This window comes from Ylistrum balloti, unplaced genomic scaffold, assembly GCF_031769215.1.
Source record: "Ylistrum balloti isolate Yb309-2 unplaced genomic scaffold, AGI_CSIRO_Ybal_v1 Utg369730, whole genome shotgun sequence".
In the NCBI taxonomy this organism is placed as follows: domain Eukaryota; kingdom Metazoa; phylum Mollusca; class Bivalvia; order Pectinida; family Pectinidae; genus Ylistrum; species Ylistrum balloti.
Window position 1 is genome coordinate 1,961,873 of NW_026781945.1, and position 5,418 is coordinate 1,967,290.

General features: G+C 37.3%; 1 pseudogene; it reads right to left on the minus strand.

Moving 5' to 3' along the window:
• Nucleotides 1-2,976: 2,976 nt before the first annotated feature.
• Nucleotides 2,977-5,102, minus strand: LOC132565716 (uncharacterized; annotated as a pseudogene).
• Between the last annotated feature and the right edge of the window lie 316 nt (nt 5,103-5,418).

Below are 5,418 nucleotides of genomic sequence, written 5' to 3' on the forward strand. Positions count from 1 at the left end.
AACGATATAATTGCAGGATTCATTTTTGGCTAGTCATCCAGAAGACCTCTATAGCATGGGATTCTTAGCTTTGACGGTAGTTACTTCCAGGATAGCGTATTGTTACATGTTCCTGTGGTATCACAATCACAATCTATGTCCTATTCGTTAAACAGGAAGCACATGTTACTTGTTCTAACCTTTATAATGTAACATCTTCTCATTACACGACAACGCCACATCAGCGACTCTCACCTATGACAGAGGTTCTCCGGTAAATGAACTTTTATCGGCTTGTACATTTGTATAAATATTTATCTACATTTACCAACAGGTGACCAGACCAATGTCCACGGTCATAGATAGGTAACCTCGTACGGACCGAAACATCGCGGTCCTTCAGGCTGGCACGTGACCTCCCACGCGACCTTAAAACACGTGTCTGATTTGTAAGAAAGCGAAACAAGGGCAATACGAAGGTATGTAAAGAATAGCAAAACACGGACACAAAATGTAATTTCATATACATGAAAAAAGTCAACAACAACATAACTTGCAACTTGCACATACGAAACATATCACAATATCTTAATAATTAAGATTATGTATACAAAAACGTTAGCATACAGAGACAAACTCAGACACATTTCCAACAAATACAAAAGGCTACAACATGCCATCACGTCATAGGTCAACAAACAAAAACTTTAAATGGCTGTAATTTGAATTATTGGCGAAAACATCACTGTCTTAAATGTCATATTAACATAGCTCTTAATACAGAAAAATCATGACTTCACGATTACAATATATACATTTTACAGGGCTTTAATTCAAATTCAAATACTTTTCTTGTTGGTGTAACTTGTTAGAATGGAAGTAGACATCGAAGTGGAAAAGTACAAGGATAATAAAACCAAGCGTTCCGGAAGAGTAAGCGTTTTCTGCTTCATCGACGACATCCTTCGTGTAAATCTTGGTCATTCCAAGTAAGTAATGTCAGGCTTCAAAATGATAAAAAGGTAACAAAAACTGAACCAACAGCATACTAACTAGATCTAAAATCGAACACATCAACAAACAACATATTAGACCCGATATCTGAAGAGGAATGCATCATACCCCCGGTGTCACAATACAAGGCTCACCCATCCCGATCTAAATCCTGATGAATTTATCGGCGGATAGGTGTTCTCACACCTTATTACTGACATAGGAGAATCCTTGTGTACAATAAACACAGCTATGATTTGTGTAATGTAAACATGTTTTATATGTTCACGAGAATGACGTAACCAAAACTACTAAACATGCATGTACGTTGGTGCCTGTTTTTCTCTTCTCGCTAGGATGTAAACAGTGTGGGCACGATAACACTTATGTTTATCGTTAACTTACTACCACTGGAAAAACAAACGTCGATATCAGCGTCTTGTTTGCGTCAAATTCAACACGACTTTGTAGCTGAACTTGTATGTTTGTGTATGTCATGAAATTTCACAACAAAAATTACATGTAGGATTGTCACTCGTGAAAATGTATAGTAGTGCTACAGTATCCTAAAATGGTAACTTTTCGTTCATACACACGAGAAATAATGTACTTCTGGAAACTCGGAAAATCATCTATCATAATGTAAAAGACCATGCATATCAGTAAGTACTACTAAACCATTCCAACTTCAAATCATATATTATTATTATCATTATTATATATATTATATATAATTAACTTTTAAAACTGAAAACAATTAAGGAAGCTGTATACGACTCAAAGCATATGTAATATACTGTTTATACAAAGTATCAATTAAAAACACAGAACTAGACAATATATATATACACTTTTATTCATAAAAAAAATTACTGGTATAATTCGTGTTGATACAGGTGTACTAACACATACTATTGTATATAAAGCTATTTATGCTACAGAGCCATTTACATATTATATCAGTCAAACTGAAGACAAAATGATATATGATGATATAGTGAACACAGCAGTAACAGCTTCTGAAGACAGAAACACACTCGATAATATATATACGAGGTGTATATTTGTCAGACTTCATTGCAAAAATTAAATCTATATATATGTGTAATATTTTTGTACAAACTATAAACGACACTTTCGAAAATAATGTACATGGAATTTCTACAGATTAATAGTGTCGCGAACTCAATTGATAAACGTAATGGGTTAACGCTGTTGGAATAAGCCAGTAATAGTCTAAGGGAGACAACCAGGCAAATGTTATTACAATGGTGTTTACCATGTTGGGTTTTACCTAAATCATGACTGATGCCTATCCTAAATATTTACAACTGTTCGGCAATACCGTGAAGACAATCATAAGGACTTGATATCGTCTGTGGTAAAATACTGAAACGCAAAATCTGTCAATTTTCCTCTCTAACTACAAATGTCATATCTTATTCCCATCATTTTTTTGGTTTTAATTCCCGATTGTTAACAGAACCAGGAATATAATATATACTTCAAGCTTGCGGTATTGACAGGCAGATTGCTTTGTTTGTTCATGTTGACTTTCAGAATTAACTGTAACTTTCGTTACCGGAATTGTGTCAATATTCCCAATGGTGATAATATGTTACATATATTACATGGCGAATAAAATACATGTATTTTCAAAACGTTAATTTTCAAAAATACAAACGTTTAAAGAAGTTACATGTACTTCAATAACGCACTTCCGAATGTATCCTAGCAACCACTGGTAGAATGTAATATCTAGCGAGTTATTAAAGTAGCTTGTTCTCCTAGCAACCACTGGTAGAATGTAATATCTAGCGAGTTATTAAAGTAGCTTGTTCTCCTAGCAACCACTTGTAGAATGTAATATCTAGCCAGTTATTAAAGTAGCTTGTTCTCCTAGCAACCACTTGTAGAATGAAATATCTAGCGAGTTATTAAAGTAGCTTGTTCTCCTAGCAACCACTTGTAGAATGTAATATCTAGCGAGTTATTAAAGTAGCTTGTTCTCCTAGCAACCACTCGTAGAATGTAATATCTAGCGAGTTATTAAAGTAGCTTGTTCTCCTAGCAACCTCCTGTACAATGTAATATCTAGCCAGTTATTAAAGTAGCTTGTTCTCCTAGCAACCACTTGTAGAATGTAATATCTAGCGAGTTATTAAAGTAGCTTGTTCGTAATGTCTGATTCTAAACGAGCCGATATAACGAAACATGGTCTTTATGTAAGAATGATATGACAACTGTATCGTCACGAACTGCTATCGCCTTTGGAATCATTCTATCGTCTGACACGGTCAGCAGCTCCTTTATCATGGACCCGTCAGAAGACATCTGGACCACATTTCCTGAACCACTTCCACATACATACACGTTACCGTCATCGTCCAAAGCCACGCCTTCTGGCCCTTTTATTATCCCTCTATGAGCAATAGGTGTGATACCAGCTCTCGCTGAAATTCTGCATACAGCCAAGTCTCCTGGTGAAGATGTACAGAGAGTAACTACAGCGTTATGTACGGAGGGATCATACACTATACAGCGTTTCTTCATGTCCTGACTGTGACACCCTATACACTTCGTAAGGTTTCTTACTTCCGGTGGCAACAGTGTAACATGCATCATGATACGTAATACCGTAACACGGCTTCCCGGTAGTAACGGCTGAATCAGAGCTTAAAGACAGCTTTGACGACGTGACGTTGACAAGTGAAATCATTTTAGACTGAGGTCTGGAAACGGCTACTGTAGCACCATCTACCCTGCACAGATCGGAGGGTTCGTCAGACAGACTCAGCTCGTCCACAAGATCGCCCGTGTCTGTTACAAGCTTAATTTTCTTGTTGGTGGAATCTGCTAGAATGATACGACCGTTTGACATAACTGAAATGCCGGTAACGTTGCAAGATTTCTTGTCAGACAGAAAACAAACTGACATGTCTACAACTTTTTCCAGGTGTCTTTGGCGTAGAGGTTTCTTACTGGTTTGTTGGTTTGGATCAATCGGGACTTGTTCGACTAGAATTTCCCCTAAGTCGAACTTCAAATCTTTAACACCTGTAGACTTGTATTTGATGCGAACAGGTTTGTAAGATGTTTCAAAGTCTTTTAGAAAGGATTCACACGATTTAACTTCAGCGGTGCCTCGCAGGAGAACTGAAATAGTGTGTGGGGGATCTAACAACAGAGACGGCGTGTCCGCCAGTTGGTCAGTAGTTGTCATGGCCATTGCCATACTTTCACATCTCTTGGTATGCTCATCTGTACTGTATTTCTGATCGTTGTAAACTTCGGTCAAATCCTTAACCAAACCTTCCTGTAATTCGTCAAACTTGGCATTGATTTCCTGGCGGAGATCTGTGAGGTCAGAGAGGATCTTGTCTCTATCACTGCAGCAGTTCTGCATGTGTAGTTTGGTGTATTTCATCAATGTCTGTAACCTGTTGATTCCCGCTGACAGAGTTAATTTCATTTCCCTGAACTGAAATCCTTTCCTTAGTTTTTCACAGAAATCCACTGCTGTATGAACACGTTCACATCTCCTGTGATCTATTGCTATACAAGTACTACAGGAGAGTGAGTAGTGGTCTTCACAGAAAAGATCATTCTTCTTATTGTGTTTTGCGCATCGTGGGGATCTTTGTGTGCTATGTTTTGATTGGCTCCCTGTATATGATACACGTATGACGTTGCATTTGTCATGGATGATATCATGGAGAGATAATTTGCAGTCCGAGCAGAAATATGAGTTCATCTTATCGCACCAAAATTCAGCAGGGGAATTAGAATGTCCTTTATTGTTACAGGGTTCACAGAAATGTTCCTTATTGTGACTATCTGGGACTTCCATGACGAGGCTGTTGGTGGCATCTGAAGGCAGTACTTTCGTTGGGTCCCCTCTTTCCGTCATGATGAGTCGTTATTCACTGCAAACAAGGAAACATTGGATGTTTTTAAGAAAAAGGTATCATCGTAAGATTGTTGATCCATATTACACGAACTTCTCATGACAAAGGAAACGATTTGTGTAAACTCTATGACTTTATGTGAATACCTGTTGGTTCCGTTCTTCTATACCTTTTTTCACATCTAAGTACGTGACATGACGTACTGACCAAGATTTACACGGAAAGACGCTTACTCTTCCGGAACACTTGGTCTTATTCTCCTCATACTTTTTCAGGAGTCTCCGTGTAAATCTTCCTTATGTTCATGATTTGCCCTAGTTTTATTGTATTTGAGTTTAGGTTATGATATATTGACATGTTTTCTTGTCGTAGTTGACAATGTAAATTATAACTGCTAACCTTGTAGATTTCACTTCTTACTGTAATCTATTGTTTTCATTTCCGGATTAGCAATCGTTGATCACTTGCAATAGAATCAATATGTTGTCGCAAACCAATTATCCCCGATAATTCAAAACTAAGTTTATCTATCAAACTG